Source organism: Microtus oregoni, unplaced genomic scaffold (genome assembly GCF_018167655.1).
Source record: "Microtus oregoni isolate MIOR12 unplaced genomic scaffold, Mior012 000067F_005, whole genome shotgun sequence".
Lineage (NCBI taxonomy): Eukaryota > Metazoa > Chordata > Mammalia > Rodentia > Cricetidae > Microtus > Microtus oregoni.
Genome location: NW_024543958.1, coordinates 44046 through 62387, shown reverse-complemented (window position 1 = coordinate 62387; position 18342 = coordinate 44046). Strand labels below are relative to the sequence as shown.

The following is an 18342-nucleotide window of genomic DNA, read 5'->3' as shown; positions in this document are numbered from 1 at the left end:
AACACTGGCTGGAAGATCCCTGCCCTTCCCTTTGGTCAAAAATATTTTATCTGTGAGTGTGTGCATAGGCACTTACAGTTTCAGTATTTTCGGTGGGTGTTTCCACGAGCATTTTCTAGTGTTCTCTTTAGAGTTTAATTTTACTCACGTAGTTCTGCGTGTGCGTGCGTGTGTGTTTGTCTGATTCTTGTGTCATTCTCTTACTCTTGTCCTGTGCTGTATCTTTTGAAGGAATCCCGAGAATCTGTGTTCAGTACATTTGACATTTATCTTCCTTGTTGAGTCTTTGCGAGCATATTCCCAGTGTGTGTCAGTACCAGGAAGGTCAGACTTTAGGCTCAGTTCCCCTAGGGCTTGAGTTACAGGGGGTTGTGAGCTACCCAAAGTCGGCGGTGGCTAGCTGAATCCCAGTCTTCTGGAACCACAGCTGGAGCTCTCAACCATGGAGTCATCTCTCCAGCCCTGTTCAGCACACTTGAAATTGCTTGACCTTTTACCCGGAGTTTGTGAGCTAAGCCTATTCTTTGTGTAGATTACAGAAATGAATCTATGATGGAGAACAAAAGCCTTCTGGGAGGGGAGAGAGGAAGGAGGATCACATTCTCCTGTCCTTCCCGTCCTGTGGCTCTGCCTACCACTCTTTGTCCCAAATTTTCATGGTGAATTCTAGTCTTCCTTTGAAGGCCAACCTGATGGATTTTTTTCTTTTTTACAAAAATGTTACGTGTGTGTGTGTGCACGCACACGCACACGTACACAGATAGGACAGAGGATAGACCTTGGGAGTGAGTCCTGAAGTTGTCGGACCTGGAGATTGGACCCAACTCATCAGGCCTGGTGGAACGTGCCTGTTCAGCCATCTTACTAGCCCATTGACTTTACTACCACATACATCCCTCCATCCCTCCATCCCTCTTCCCTCCCTCCATCCCTCCTCTCCCTCCCTAGTATTCCCTTCCTCCTCTTGTGTTTCACCCTCACCCCTGCCGTGTGTGTGACTGTGTAGGGCAAAGGCTGACACTGCGTATCATCTGTAACCCCTCTTTTCCCAGACAGGATGTGATATTTATTACTGAACATGATTTAGTAGGGTAGAGGGTAGCACCACAGTAGAAGCCCCGAGGAGTGCGGGGCCCGCCAATGCCCGTGGGACCAGGATTGGTGATGCAGCTGACCCCTCGGCCATCAGGAACGAGTCACTTCTCAGCGACTGTGTCCTTCAGATCAATCTACATTCAGTTTAGTGAAGCCTCACCTCTTTGAGAGAGACAGACAAAGTAGAACTCAGTGAGGACGACCAGGGCAAGAAAGTGGGAGGAAGGGGCTTAATAACACCACTTGCCTCTGGCAGCACGGAGAGCTTGAACTTGGCTTTACGTAGGGCCTCCATCCGATGTTCCTTATTCTGAGGCATGATTCAGGTGGACGTGATGGCCTGGACAGTGAGACCCCTGGCCGTGGTGACCTGAGGCTTCCCTAGGGCACAGCGAATACCTGTCTGGGGCCTAGATTGGAGGCGACATTGAGGTCAGAGCTCGAAGAGCCTTCAGAAGATTGTCTCCAAGGTCCCTTGGGGGAGCCCATACAGGCAACAGGGTGAGGTCACTCCGAACGAGTGTGCTGTTGGCAAGCATTGCACACCAGGCCCCAGTGAGAAGCTGCTGGCAACCATTGCACAGCGCGCCCCGCTGAGAAAGGGGACCTCCCGTGCAGCTTAGTTGGCTGCAGATTTACCTTATCTTTTAAGACACAGTCTCTCAGTGAACATGAAACTCACTGATTTTGTCAGGCGGAGTGGCCAGAGAGCTTTGCGGATGGATCCAGCAATCTGTCCTCCACGCCAGACATGCCGGCTCCAGGGTTTAAGAGTATTGCTGTGCCTGGATTTTCCGTGGGCGCTGGTGATCTGAACTCAGGTTCTCAGGTTTGCATGGGAAAACCTAACCCACTGAGCCATGATCCTTGCCCATCATTAATTTTATGGTCAGTAACGTTAGTGTTAGAAATGAATGACATCTGTGGTGCCATTTCATCCCACGTACACATGTGCATGGATGGTGTGCAGCCTCGCCATACTGCTACCTTCTCCCTGCTCTCAGATGCTACATCTCACAAATTTTTCTCTCTTCTCAAGTGCTGGTGTTACAGACACTCACCGTTAGCCTGAGATGTGGTATGTGTGTGTAACTGTGCGTGTGTGTATGTGTCCATGTATGTATGTGCAAATGTGTTCGTTCAGGTTCCCGTGGAGGGTGTCTGACCCCCCAGTGGGGGAGTTATCAGTCAGTCTTGGGACACCTGACAGGGTTCCTGGGATTTGAACTCCGGTCTTCTGGAAGAGCAACAAGTGCTCTTAAACACCGAGCTGTCTCTACAGCACCCTGTGCCGAGGTTTTCAATGGTTCTGGGGATCTGAACTCAGGTCTTCATGCTAATTCAGCAAGCATTTTACCTGCTGAGCCATCTCCCCAGTTCCATGTACATATTCGTTTCGTAGGCTTTGAACTCAGAAATTTTATCCGTTCCTTGTCCACACTGATGATGCATACAGAACACATTCTGTGACAGTTCTCATTATTTCAATGTGTGGCATCTACACTTTGCAAATGTGGGTCTGTCTCCTGTGTCACATCTCAGCTCCAATCACAGTGTCCCAGTCTGTGGGGAGCAGGAAGATCCTTGTGCCCACAGATCTCCTGGGAAACCAGGAACGTTAAGCATGCAGTAATGTCTTCTCAACGGAAAAGATGTGAGACCTGTTCTTCCATCCAGAAGGCTGGGGATTGGAGGTGATTAATAGCCTGGTGATCTTCACTATCTGTTGGACCAGGCCATATCAGGCTCCTACAACCAGGACCAGAGATACCAAATAGCCCAGATGTGTTCAGATCTCCAGAACCTTTGAAAACCTCAGCACAAGGTGATGTAGAGACGGCTCGGTGTTTAAGAGCACTTGTTGCTCTTCCAGAAGACCCGAGTTCAAATCCCAGGAACCCTGTCAGGTGACTGATAACTCCCCCTCTGTGGGGTCTGACACCCTCCTTGGGAACCTGAACGAACATATTTGCACATACATACATATACACATACATACACATGCACAGATACGTACACATACCACATCTAAGGCCAACGGTGAGTGTCTATAACACCAGCACTGAAGAAGAGAGACAGGGTAGAATCCTGGCACTCAATGGCCTAACGCTCTAGACCAATCAATGAGCCCCACGGTCACAGCGTTACCCTGTGTCAAAATAAGTTAGGTGGGTGCCTGGAGTATGTATGGCTTCTACATGCAAAATCATATCTGCCAGCATATGCACATGCAGTTGTGAACACACGCACGCATGCGTGCACATGCATTCACGCACATAAGTTCTACACACATGTGTTGTGGGATTCCCCTCTGTATGCTATGAATAGGTTTTACTACCGTTGGTTAATAAAGAAGCTTCTTTGGTCAATGGCAGGGCAGTACAAAGTTAGGTGGGAAATTTAAAATGAATGCAGGGAGAAAGACGGCAGAGTCAGGCAGATGCCATGCACCTGCCAAAAAAGACAGACACCGGAAACTTACCGGTAAGCCACAGCCTCATGGTGATACACAGATGAGTAGAAATGGGTTAATTTAGGATGTAAGACATAGCTAGGAATATGCCTGGGCCGTCGGCAAAACTGTGTTGTAATTAATAAAGTTTTTGTTGTGACTATTTGGGTCTGGTTGGCCAGGAAATGAACGTGAAGTCTCCACTTACACCTATGATCACATAAACATACGTACCACATACCAAAAGATCTGCACACTCTCTCACACACATATCCACACATGTGTGCTACACATATGAACACATATATATGAACCACATATCAAAAGATTTACACTTGCAAACATACACAGAGGTGGACACATGCATTCAAAAACAAGTGTGTCTACACATAGAACACATATATATGAAGCACATACCAAATGATTTACACACATCTGAAAACATGCAGAGATGCATACATGCACTCACACACAGGTGTGCCACACATATGAACATTTACACATGTACTGCATACTAAAAGTTTTATGCATAAACCTGCATACTCCATACACGTGTATTCACACACACATGTGCTACACATAGGAACACATTTACACATGTACTGCATACTAAAGGATTTATGCATAAACCTGCATACTCCATACACGTCTATTCACACACACATGTGCTACACATAGGAACACATCTACACATGTAGTGCATACTAAAAGATTTATGCATAAACCTGCATACTCCATACACGTGTATTCACACACACATGTGCTACACATAGGAACACATTTACACATGTACTGCATACTAAAAGATTTATGCATAAACCTGCATACTCCATACACGTGTATTCACACACACGTGCTACACATAGGAACACATTTACACATGTACCACATACCAAAATATTCTCTCTCTTTCCCTCTCTCCATCCCTCTCTGTCTCTTTCTGTTTCTCTGTCTCTCATACACGCAGGAGTACACACTCGAATAATACAAGATTCAATGATAGGGAAATGTATTTTTCATCTCCTACTGATAGAATATCTCAAGTAGGAGATATTCAGTGCTGGAAGCATTACTGAAGGTCCATACGATCACAGATATTTTGAACAAAGGGGGAAGTTCCCCTAGATGATTCACAGTTTAGGAAGTACCATGATTCTGGCCAGAGGGGAAGTTCTCTCATTGACTGTGGAGAAATGAATTCTGCTTGTAGAAAATGAGAGATGCCGAACACACACTTGTTTTTAATGCTTCTGCATCACAGGACACAATGAGACAAGTGGTCAGGACGAGGAGAGGCCCCATGCAGAAACATGAGTTAGCATGGGACCATTTTTGTTTAAAAGGGCATGAAACGTTGGGAAGGGAGTGCAATTACATGACTCATACCAGCAAGTCTGAAACAATTCCATATTTATTAAACCAAATGTTTCCAAGTAATGATTTCCCATGGAGCATGTATGTATGTATGTATATATATATGTATATATATGTATATATATGTATGTATGTATACACACACACACACACACATATGAAGGACACCACAGGATAAGAGTCTTAAGTGTACAGAAGACCTTGTCTATCACTGATGTTCACATACTACATGCACAATAAATTTGAATCACAAAACATTCTCAGTTACCGCTATCCATACAAAGGAGGAAATACATAAACCACGAGGAAGTGAGCTATAGGCATACTAAGGATCAACTCTTAATGTGACAGGCAGTTGACATCAGGTAGCAGACCACATTGCATTGAAAGACCTTATAAATTTTGTCGGGAAGTGACATTTTCACATACTCGTCACAATACTTACATCTTTTTTTCTTCAGGAGTTCTAATGAATTCTACCAATTTCACTACTTCTGGGGCACAGTCTTTTCAAGTCTACAGGACGCATTCCCTTTGCAGGGTTATCGTCATTCCCATAGGCTCCATGACTGAACAAATGTAACAGCAGTATACAATGGCAAGAGTGTGCCTCCTTTAACTATTTCTCTGAAGATGACAAGGATGGACCACTCTTGTGCCTTCTAATTTGGTCAAGTGATACTGAGGTACAAGACCCCACTGTATCGACCCCAATGCACTGCTAACCATTAATTACGACGCTACCAAGAAAAACTTGCCATTACGACCCGTGGGCTGGAGGATGCTATAGACATCTCTGGACTGCTGTCACACAAATCCTTCGGTTTACTTGGGTTTTAGCAGAAAGGGGTATCTTTAGGAACAGGAGAACACAAGAAGATGTAGTCGCTGAAGCCGCAAACCACAAGCACCTTCTCCCAGAGAATTTCCATGAGAGAGTCGCTCCCCTCGTATCGACTTTCATTTCTTCAGAGTATTATGAGAATAACAGATCCAGGAGAGACAGTTGACCAGCAGCATTCTCTTGCTGGCGCTGTGAAGCACAAGGACATATTAAACGGACATATTAAAATAAACAGTGCTCGTCAAGCCCCAGTTTACCCTGAAAGGCTCAGTACTTACATTCAGCATCAGAAGTTTTGTTTCCAAGGTGGCTATTAGACGTCTCAGCTCTTCAATGGGGGATTCTCCCCGAGAATCCCTCAGTATTACAAGTTTCTAAAGTGAAAGAGACATGGGCAGAAATCAGCCCCGGTCATTTTGTTTACAAATGCGAACAGCAATATTTAAAAGGGAGTAGATGTGGTGAAAAGACATGGTTTCATTATTCCAAAACAAGCATACAGCATGTGCAACATGGAGATCCGTCACCCACCAAAGAGACACAGACGTTACCACTCCACAACCCACTGCTGAAAGTTCAACCTTGTGGCATTAGCGGGGGGGGGGGGGGCGTGGGGGGGGCGGAGGGTTCGGGGGAAGGGTGCTTTGCCTACCTAGCATGGATCCCTCTCCCCGCAAATCAAGAATGAATCCCAATGAAAACAGAGAGCATGAGGCATGAGCTCATTGACTGCCACTCATTTCTTTGGGAGCTGGAGTAGCTTGTCGTGTACCACTGAATACCATGAAATTAAAACTCATGGTTTCCACCCCCACAGTGCCTTCAGTAGTGTGTGAAATAGCACATGCCACATTTAAATGCTTGTGTGAAATACTGTGGGGGGGGAGCTTATAAAATTTCGCAAGACCTCTTCCCTTGGGCACGCCACCCCTGTGACCTGGTGAACAGCCAGCCCAGCCACAGGGGCAAGCGAGTTGCTGGTTCAGTGAGCCATCCTGAATGATATGAAGGAGAGTGACTGAAGATACCCACGGCTGGCTTCTGACCTTCACACACACACACCCAGAGGAACGTACACGTGCGTGTGCCTCAGTGCACACACACACCCAAGGGAAAATGCACTGTGAAGCAAGAACAGACGGTCTGAAAGGCATCAATGCCCTGTACAATACGAACAACTCTGGATGAAATCACCAAGGCAGCAATTCCTGCTTCAAAGGACTCTACCCACCGTATGTGAACTCTAAAAGTAAAAACTCATTTTGTACTTAGGTTTACATGGAACCATGACACCATGAGGAAAATGCTGGAAGATGCTCTGGTACAATGGTCTTGCACTGTTTCAGTAAAACTCTGACTGGCCAGTAGCCAGGCAGGAAGTAGAGGCGGGGCCAAGAAAACAGAAGAATTCCAGGAAGAGGAAAGTGTCAAGTCTTCAGTTGTGACCCAGTCCAAAAGGAAACAAGATGAGAATGCCTCGCTGATAAAAGGTCCCAAGCCATGTGGCTAACACAGACAAGAATTGTGGGTTGAGATGTAAGATATGAGAGTTAATGAGAAGACTGAGCCAATAGGCCAACCAGTTTATAAATAAAATGTAGGCCTCTGTGTGCTTCTTTGGGACTGAATGACTGCGGGACCAGGCGGGACAGAAACCTCTGTTGACAGGAAGATGTTTACAGGTAACGTTCCGAAGGAATAAGCCAAAGCATGGAAGGAACGCCAGAGTATTCAATGTCCCTGTGTGTGGGTTGCTTTCAGAATGTACAACAGACCTCCAAGTACTGTTCACACAGATCTTTAAATTCTTCCATTCTCTTCTTCTGAATACCCAGAGACTGATGAATAAATTTTTGCTGCTCCTTGAAGATATTCTGAGACACAGACAGTAAAAGATGTAAGAACAATACAGGGAAACTCAGAAATATTACAAAAACGCGACTTTGTATCATATTTATGCAAAACATATACAAAGAAATCACTAGCAATTTTTCAAGCACGATGACCACTTCACACAAGTTATCTAATACTAAAATATTACCATAGTGATGAGAATCTCATTCATTTAATGGAACGTTTTCCTACGTAACAGTATCTAAAATATTGCTGTTAGTTTCTGAAGACTTGAAAACCCATCCATTAGAGACTGTCATAGCTGGTGAACCCTCTGTGTTTACAGAAATTACCCTGAGATGGCCCCAGTGTCTCTCACTCCCTACATAGGAACCCACTCCCTTTTGTTCTTGCCAGTAAGAGTAGAGTCCACAGCTGGCCTGCTTAACAGGCAAGGATTCTGTAAGACTTACGTCGGATACTGTCCTGGACCAATATAAGAATGCACATCTAAGAGTCTTTTGAAACCAATTCCATGAGATGGGGACCTTAAGTATCTCTCCTCTCACACCTAGCAATCTGAGACACAGAGGTAAATTATTTTCCCCAGTGAGCGTGACTAGCAAGGGACTGAACCGTGACTGCGTTCCAACTGGTGGGAATGCAGAATGCAGGGGCCATACTCCTGCCCACTCGACTGGACGGGGGGGGGGGGGTCGCCTCCATCTCCCTCCACATCCCAGCCTCGGCCTCCCCACTTTGGAAGTCAGAATCTCCAGGAGGGCAGCTCCATCCTACACCAGGAAGGAAGATTCCCTCAAAGATGGCACTGTCCGGTGTCAGGCATTTATTTGTGCCCCAAAACTCATAAAAACCTCACTCAAATCTCCAGGTTAAAGGAGAGTCAGTCATCCCATGGCTATCACGGATTGAAGCCTTGCCTTCTTCACCTCTGGGAGTGGGCTGGTCTGAACTCCAAGCACTGAAGGCTAAGCCTCCACCTGCTCTGCCGCAGCCACAGGGACTGCTCTCACTCTGCCTCCCTCGTCACTGTGTCAGAAGGCTCTGGTGGGCCTCCTGCTCCTGGTGTCTGCACTTCTTGGGTGGATCAGAAAGGGCTCCCTCTTAAGATACAATCCCATACCTTCTCCTGCACTCTCCAGGCAGTGCCTGCTCACCTGCTACCCCCCCCCCATGATGGCTGCTAACCATCACTGACCTTGTCATCTCTCTGTGGGAAAAGGAACAAACCAGGGGGAAACGGTCAGTGGCCAGTCTCTTGTCACCACATCCACCACCCTGCTTGCCTCCCTAAGTTCTTGTCTCGTCCCTTCCCTCCAGACTTGCTGCAGGAAGCCCTGCTACTTCTGATGCTGACACAATGGATTCCTTGAAAGCTAAGCTGCTTGACACTCACAGCGAGTTTTTTTGCACGTTTCTTGACTTCAGCTGCATCCTCGGATAACTTTCTTTTCAAAGTCTTCATCTGAAGAGAATATTCTTGATAAAGTTTCTGCCTGTGAATGATATAGCAAGGAATAGTGCCATACTCCATCCCAATAGGAAGAAAGTACATTTGAAGCACGACTGACTTGCCCTCACTAACGCTATTGGTGGAGGATGTGGAAATGGCCTCTAAACTATGCAGACAGGGAAAAGGAAGCTGACTGGATTATTTCATTTTACATCACAGCATTTGCTCCTCCCTGCTGAGAGAGAAGTACCTTCCCACGCCTTTGTGCCAGAAAGCTCAGGAAGAACTATTGTTTTACTATCATTCCACAAATATTCGTCTGTCTGACAGACACAACTTGTGGTTAGTTCTCTCTTTCTGAAGAACAGGTCCAAGGAGCATGCACATCCGCTCCCATCAGAGAATTCTGCGGTGGCCTACCTGCTTGCTCTTCCTCACGCTGTGCCAGTGTGGATCTCGGTACAGTAGCACAGTGAACACTGCTCCTGATAGCTATAAGGCTTTGGAGGCATGGGATTTTCATTTCTATGGCACCGAACAGAGGCTCGACCGACTGTGGGATGAATGCTTTGAGGATTTCAAGCTCCAGGTGCCCAGCACGTTCACGTGATGCATACTGTTCCACTGACTCAACAGCAATGTGTCAAAACGGTCATCATAGCCGGGCGGTGGTGGCGCACACCTTTAATCCCAGCACTTGGGAGGCAGAGGCAGGTGGATCTCTGAGTTTGAGACCAGCCTGGTCTACAAGAGCTAGTTCCAGGACAGGCTCCAAAAAAAAACCACAGAGAAACTCTGTCTCGAAAAAACCAACCAACCAAACAAACAAAAAAAAAACAACAACAAAAATAAAAAACGGTCATCGTAATTCATGGCTAGGAAACGCAGCTGACTTCGGTGATGATGTGAGGCTATAACATGACTAAAGAAGTCTACCCTATACAGAAATGCCAAGCCGAACACGTTCTCCTACTGAGCTTCTGGCCCGTGGGGGTCACGGCTATTCCTCAACCTCTAGCTATCGTGCTTACTAACCAAATGTCAAAGCATCCGGGATAACAGCACCAAGAAGCAACAATCGTACCTTTGCTCGCCCTGGATTTTTAGAATATCCTTAAATTTCAGCTCCAAGGTTTCAGAAGACTCCATGATGATCGCTGTGAATCTTTCGCTGTTGCCCTGAAGAAAGTTCTTATTGGGTTCTGTATCGAAACACATTCTTGAAACCATTACTGTAAAGTTCCGCCAGCTTTAGTTTTCTACTTAGAAAACCACTTGCTATTAATAGAGGGAAACAATCTGTCAATGGCAAGAATATCTGCCTCCTTTCTTTCAGTCAAGAATTTCAGTGGTTATGACCTTGAGGTGAGATTGGAGAGCTGGACTTCAGTGTCTATATATTACAGACAAAACACAGTGAAGGGAACTTAGCAAAACTGGCAAGAAAGGGTTTCAAATCGCTGTGCAATTTCCTCATGGGGCATCATTAAAAGGTAAAATTCAATCAATGTACATATTTATGCTCCAGTTCAAGGACACATTCTGAGGGACTGTTGGGCCGCTTTGTGCAAAACACAACAGTAGTCCGTTTACAAAGATCTCCAAAGGCTCCGAGATTATTGCACAGTCAGATGAAAATACTGTAACTATTGTAGCCATTGGAGCTTTTAGGCAAATTTGACAGGGTAGACACCCTGAATATTCTAACGGGGGAACCACACTGATCGATAAGTCTGTGGTACTGGGGATGGAACCCAGAGCCTTAAGCATAGAAGGCGAGTGCTCTCCCACTCAGCTACCTCCCTATCCTGATTCCTGAAGTTTCCAGAATCGATTCTCTGTCAGAAACCTCTACAGAGCTCCTAGAACGTTCTCGGATTGCAATGTTTTTTTTAACTGTTTGTGTGACTGACTTCTGACAGAGACATTTAAAGCAGGACTCAGTCTGCGCATACAATGGTCCCAGTGCTGACTTCAGCTCCCCACTGCATGTACCATTCTTTACACACTAAACAGTGGTCAGGTATTTAAGGGAGGCTGGCCACCACCCCTACTCACACACACGCAACACACACGCACATACGCACAAACACACAGGGAGAGAGAGTGAGAGAGAGAGAGAAAGAGAGAGAGAGAGGAGACAGAGAGCTGGACTGAAATACAAACAAGTAAAGTAATATGTGGTATTTTGTTTGGATTGTTTTTCGAGACAGGATTTCTCTGTGTAGCTTTGGTGCCTGTCATGGAACTAGCTCTTGTAGACCAGGCTGGCCTCGAATTCACCGAGATCTGCCTCCCTCTGCCTCCCAAGTGCTGGAATTAAAGGCATGTGCCACCACCGGCTGGCTTCAAATGTGATATTAGAAACAGACATATCACTTGTGCGAATCAAAACCTTGAAGACAGATAATTACATCTAATTTTCAAAGATCCCACTGTTAGTAAATAACAGCATCCACACCACAGGTGCCATGTTCTCAATATTGGCAATTAACGTGAAGTAGAGAGTTGGTAATCTAATAAATACTATTTGACACTGTTTGAGAACAAGGCAGTAAACACACTCTCTTGTCTGCCAAGCGATACCTCCCTCGCCTTGCACTTCTTTGGTTGAAACAATTTTCTCAAATTCCTGATATCTCCTAGAATGTACCTTCAAATTCTTCAAATAAATTCTGTATTTTCTTCCTGCAAAGAAATTACCTTTTTACTTCGATGTACATAAAAGGTCATTCTTGTAGTGAGTGGAAGAAGTGGAGGGTGCCACACAGCCTACATACAATTCACATTTCAAGAACAGGCCACCTTATTCCTGTCAGACAGGCTCTATGACAGGATCCGTACTTTGTTGGAGGCATGAGATTTTCATTCCTTACCACATTGAACATCTGATCTACTGTAGGATGCTGCTTTGAGATCCTTCAGCTCAATGCACCCAAGTACATCCACGTGGTGCATGCGCCTTAGTTGCTGCATTTACTTACTTACTTACTATCTCCGTTTATTCTGTTAGTCTGGCAATCAGCAAGGACCCGGAATATCCCCCAGGTTCTGCCATGCCTCCTCAGCCCTCACTTCTGGGCTTAAAGGCTGGGTGTGGCCACGCATGGCTTTATCTGTGGGTGCTGAGGGCCTGAACTCAGGCTGCTGTGTTTGCACCTTAAGCACTCTTCCACTGAGCCCTCTCTCCAGCCAGACTTTTCTAAATTTATTTCGTGAAAATATGAAAACGTATCACCTGGCCTCTTGCCCTTCTGTTCCAGAGGAAGTACCGTCCTCACCACTGACATCAATGACTTCTCTTCCTGGTGTTTTAAAACGAAAGAGGAAAACTATTTTGAAACAAAGTGTGCTGTTCTCATCATCCCCCACGGAAAGCAGTGTCATTATAGTGTTTCTAGATTCCATAGCCAGCATCTGTTCCTTACACTTTTTCAATAGTCATCCGTGAAATCATGAACACACACACATACATGTCACATATACATCACACACAGAGACACAGACATACAGATACACAGACACACACATACATATCACATATACATCACACACAGAGACACAGACACACAGAGACACAGAGATACACACAACACACACACCACTTTAGGCTTGACTCTCAGACCAGTTGGTCCAGGCACCTGTACAGGCCTTCCAGAGAGTCACTGTGACCCATGTGCTCCCGGAGAGGCATGTTGACTAGGCATGTGGCAGGTTTCCTGTGTGGCAGAAATTTCAGGTGGGGGAACCTAAAGGCCCCAAGAAGCTTGAACAAGAGTTATTAGCATCTGAAACCTCCTGCTATTCCAATAAAAGTTCATGCACATAATCCACTCAGTGCTCCACCCACCAAGAGATTTTAGGATGTCCCCCGGGGTGGACACAGCCCTACAGGGCCCTTCTGTTTTTGGTGTTGTTGTTTGATTTTTTTTTTAACCTTGGGTGATGAAATCTGGGGTCTTGGTGTCATGCAATGTGATATGCATGAGCCTTGGATGTGTGCCAGCACTGTCAGGAACTTTCCCACCCACCAAGAGATTTTAGGATGTCCCCTGTGGTGGACACAGCCATATGGCAGCCCATCTTGTTTCTTCAAACCTGGAGTGATTGAATCGGGGTTCCGGGTGTCATCTGACATGAGAATCAGACCTGCCTCGGATGCGTTTCAGAACTCTCAGGGGCTTTCCCACCCACCAAAAGACTTTAGGACGTTACCCAGGTGGACAGAGCCCTACAAGGCCTATCTGGCTTGTTGTTGTTGTTGTTATTGTTTCTGGTTTTGTTTTTTACCTGGGGTGACTGCATCTGGGTTCTTGGTGTCATCCCACGTGGGATTCGGATCCAGCCTTGGACACGTGCCAGCACTCTCACGGGCTTTCTTCTCCCCGCTTGACATGGCTAGAATCTTCTTGGGCTAGACAGGACTCCGGCCACTACAGATACCAGGAGGAATTACAGGATGGCAATGGGAACAGGGACTTGGACTCCACAGGATGTGGCCAGATGCCCTGGCACTTGTACTGCAGCAAGGAGAAGGCAAGAGGATGTCACCACAGTTCAGTTCTGCACCATATCTCTATCTGAACGTGGAGCTCTCAGACCCACTACCTCTCAAGATTGGTCCTCTGCTGTGTTCCCGACCCTTGGGTAGGAAAATCCTGGGCACTGCCGGTGTAGGAGGGTCATCTGTCTATGTGTTACTTTCATTGGTTAATAAAGAAACTGCCTTGGCCTTTTGATAGGCCAGCCCTTAGGTGGGTGGAGTAGACAGAACAGAATGCTGGGAGAAAGAAAGCAGAGTCAGGCAGATGCCATGAAGCTCCGGCCCGAGATGGACGTAGGTTAGAATCTTCCCGGTAAGCCACCACCTCGTAGTGCTACACAGATTATTAGAAATGGGTTAATCAAGAAGTGAGAATGAGCCAATAAGAGGCTGGAACTAATGGGACAGGCTGTGTTTAAATGAATACGATTTGTGTGTTGTTATTTCGGGTGTAAAGCTAGCCATGCGGGAGCCGGGCGGGAGGAAAAGCAGGCCAGCTTGCCTCATCACTACACACTGCCTCCCGCCTGCCAAACAAGGCACCAAATGCCCGTGTCTGGTTGGGAACGCCAACGCATTGACGGCCTACTCAGTCACCTGGGCCACGTCTCCCAGCTCATAAGCTGTCCCACTCAGCCTGCCCAATCCCTGTAGCCCTCTTGACCCCTCCCCAACCTTGCATTCTGGGGCCTTGCTCAGTCCCATTTAGAAGCAAAGCTCCTGAGATCACCCCACAGGTTTCCCTCGGTCCTGCCTCTTTGAGATCCCACTGTCCTGGTGCATGAGCTAAGTAAGGTTCCTCTCGGATCCCTATCACAACTGGGGAGACTCATAACAGAGTTACTCAATGGCAAATCATCCATGCAAGTATTCTCCCACCCTGGGAGCCTCCTTCTCCTCAGCCAGTGGCCGTGCCTATCTAGGCCCCACCTCCCAATGCACATCTCTCTGATGGGCTGCAAAGGCATACACGCCCAGGATTAAGTGTGAAAGAACCCCACCCAAAAGCTAAGCAGCAGTAACGCGATTTTTGCAAGGCTTGAACTTAAAATTCGTAAGTTAAACTAGGACAGGAAAGCTCAACCACAAGACAAGGGTGGAGGGCCAGGCAGGATATCTGATATCTGCGGTTGGCTACCTAGCCCCTGTTATGAGGAACCAACTTGAAAAGGGGGAAACTGAGTAAGGAACCCGCTAGAAAAGGGGAAACTGAGCAAGGGAAACCGTCTACACCCTAGATAGTTAGCCAATTTTTATCTGATTACTTGAGAATCCCCGCAATTGTCCTTGGGTTGAACCTGGCCTTATTTGAATTGTCCAATCAGAACATTGTAACTATGCATCTCGCTTCTGTAGCCATGCTTTCTGCTCCCCAAACCTATAAAAAGCCTACTTCTCCAGCCTAAAGGCGCGCTAGTCTCCCGAGAGACTAAGACGCCCCAGGTACCTGTGTACTGAATAAAAGCCTCTTCTGTTTGCATCCGGAGAGTGGTCTCGCTGTTCCTTGGGAGGGTCTCCCCAGTCTGAAAGACTGCCTACCACGGGGGTCTTTCAAGTGGCCTGAAATGGCACTTGTGAGATCTGGATGCAGAAGTTGCCCAGACGTTGGATGCAGAAGGGGCCCAGTCCTGCCCCACCCCCTGCAGACAGGCATTTCTGTCGAGGCAAGGCCCTTGGGTGCATGTCAGTGGGCCCCAGATGTCCCTTGAGGACTCCAGCTGGACACAAGGAGGAAAACATGGACAGTCACTACTTCCCCTTCTGTACCTCACTGCCACACCCAGCTCTCTTCAAACCTGCCACCCTCAGAACCCCTTCCTCTACTGCCTTCAGCGTCCTATTTCACTACCAGGCAAAAGTGGGTCTTTCAAACTTCACCTCACAGATAAACCTGCGCCCTTCCTCCTCAAGATCCCGCTCTCCTCCCCCAAAGGGCTGTGCATCCCTGCTGACCTGGGCTCGCGATCGAGTCTGCTATTTACCCTGTCCACTCACCTCGGTGACCACACTTGAGAATGCCCCTCTGAGAGGCTCCTTTCCCGCCCCTGTCAGACAGAGGCCCCACCTCTGGCACTCCTGAGGCTGCCTGCAGGCCCTCGCACAGGTGTGACGCTGTCCATCAGTCGCCCATTCCCGACTCGGGCCCTACAGTTGCCTATGTGCTTGATTAAAGTGCCCAGAGTTCCCTTTCAGACCGGTGAGCCTGTCGAACTCTTGCCAGTGGAAGCATCGCAGGAGGACCCAGTTGTCCTGTCAGGACCCACAGACCCCAGGAAGGAAAGGAACACAAAACAGCAGATGTGGAGAGTCCCTACCGCCTCTCTCAGGCCCCTGACTCTGCCCCACCCAGTGTTCTAGGGCTCAGCTGTCTTCATCACCTCTTTTCATTCTTGCCTCTGGCGCCTCTTGCAGCTTGAAGTGGAAGTGAGGCTCCCGAAGTCACCTCACAGGCCACCCTGACCCCTCTCGCTCTGTGGTCCCTCTGTCCTGCGTCAAGAGCTTTCGTCTTCCTGATCCCTCTAAACCACCCCAGGAGCACTGGCACGGTATCCCGAAACCCCCAAAACAAAGAAACAAAAAACCCCGCCACTCACCTACGTGCCTCGGCTCCGCTAGACAGCTTCCCTCCACTCAGAGGTTGGCCACGTTTAGTCTGGCCCCACCTCGCAATATAACACTCTCTGATTGGCTGGCCTGATACCCCTTGTCGCACGCGCAGGGGCGGGCCAACATGATGCGCATGCGCCAAGGGGTTCAGCACGCCTAGCTTGACCAGTCACGCCCTCCCCTTGAGGCATGGGCCACGGCCTCATTTCATTGGGCCTTGGTCACAGCCAGTTAAGCCCATCTTCCTGTGTATGTGTCTGTCTCTGATTGGATGCCACCGGAAGGGGCGTATATGTGCCATGGGGGCCAGTGGGTCCCATGGGCTGCTCTCGGGACATGAAACATAAGCACTTACAGGGAGAGGTCAGGCGAGACTCCAGGGCTGGGCTGATCTATCAGTCAGAGACAGGCGTTTACCCTGGGGCACAGCAGTTGAGCATACCTGAGAGGTCCACTGTGCTTTTCTCTCCAAATGGCGCTCTGGTTGCTGATGGCCCGTGGCTGTATCTCAGAGGTCTCAGGTGTTCATCCTGTCCCCGAATAGTACACAGGGGCCAGCTGTTGGATACCGCACGTCCCTCCTCTAACACCCTGTCCGGCTAAGGCCTCCCAGGCCCTCTATTTCTCGAACCTCGCCTCTGATGCTCCAGAGGTGTCTAGTCCAGTTCGAGGCTAAGGCCAGACACAGGCACATCACATCACAGGCCCTCTTGAGCAAGCCTCCCCGGGATCCCCACCATCCAACCCCAGGGGCTGTGGTTCAAGCATTACTTGCCTAAAACCTCGCCAGAAGATGCCCTTTCACCCAGTTATTCACTAGGTGATCCTAACCCAACCACACCTTCGAGAGCTTCCTTCCCTTCAGAAACCAGCCACAGATAGTTAGTCCCAGCCTTTCCGATGGACATGCACCCCTTTTTGGCTGGAAGGGCGTGCTCACACGCGAGGCAGGTACAGCATGGTCTGATGAGTACGGTGGCCTATCCAGGCTTGCATGCATGCCTGACGGATGGCCATCAGGCACGTCTCACGATGCACACTCTGCTCCCCAAGGGCTGTAGAGGAAGGTAGTTTCTGATTGCCATGGCTGGAGCCTCACCGTGGAGTCCCTTAATGGTCAGTCACCTTCACCACCCTGATCCAACAGAGTAACCTCAGATGCTTATTTCTATTTTTATAGACATGAGGGTCTCATGCAGATAAAGGCCACCTTCCAGAGGATACAGTTAGGTTTGCTGACATAGCACCCATGCGTGGGACCGAACCTTTGTAGTAGGAAGGGGGCCGCTAGTTCTTCCTGCCTAGACCCAAAACAATCACACAGAAACTGTATTAATTAAATCACTGCTTGGCCCATTAGCTCTAGCTTCTTATTGGCTGACTCTTACATCTCGATTTAACCCATTTGTATTAATCTGTGTATTGCCATGTGGCTGTGGCTTATCAGGTAAAGTTCCCAGCTTCTGTCTCTGGTGGTGGCTCCATGGCATCTTTTTGACTCCACCCTTCTTTCTCCCAGCATTCAGTTCAGTTTTCCCCACCTAGCTAAGTTCTGCCCTGCCATAGGTCCAAAGCAGTTTCTTTATTCATTAATGGTAATCACAGCACACAGAGGGGACTCCCACACCAGCCCTTCAGGTCTTCTATCAGGCTGTCTTAGTTAGGGCTTCTATTGCTGTGATACAATCCATAACCAAGGCAACAACAGAGAGGAAAGAGTTTATTAGGTGTTTATGCTTCCAGAGTGGTAGGGTCCATAATGGCAGGGAATGCAGGTGGCACACAGGGCACCTCCCGCTGGAAGCTGGAGCTGAGGGCTCCCATCTCAAACTGCAACCCAGGAAGTCAAGTGAAAAAGGAGGCTTTTGAAACCTGAAGGCCACCCCCCCTTACACACACCCCAGCGACATACTTCCTTCCCTCAGCAAGGCCTCATCTCCTTAGCCTCTCCAAACAGCCACCAGCCACCATTGGATTTTAGAGAGGAAGGAAACTAAAGGCAGGAAGGAGACCAAAGTCTGGCATCAACAGGTAAGCCTGACTCTGTTTAACCCAAGGACAGGGACTCTCCACCGGATCTATCAATCCCTGCTAAGTCACAATGTAAAGAACCTGGTCTG

The 18342-nt window shown here is 47.9% G+C and overlaps 1 pseudogene; it reads right to left on the bottom strand.

Annotated features, from left to right (window-relative positions):
- Window positions 1–1552: 1552 nt before the first annotated feature.
- LOC121440367 lies at window positions 1553–1728 on the bottom strand (annotated as a pseudogene).
- Window positions 1729–18342: the final 16614 nt, after the last annotated feature.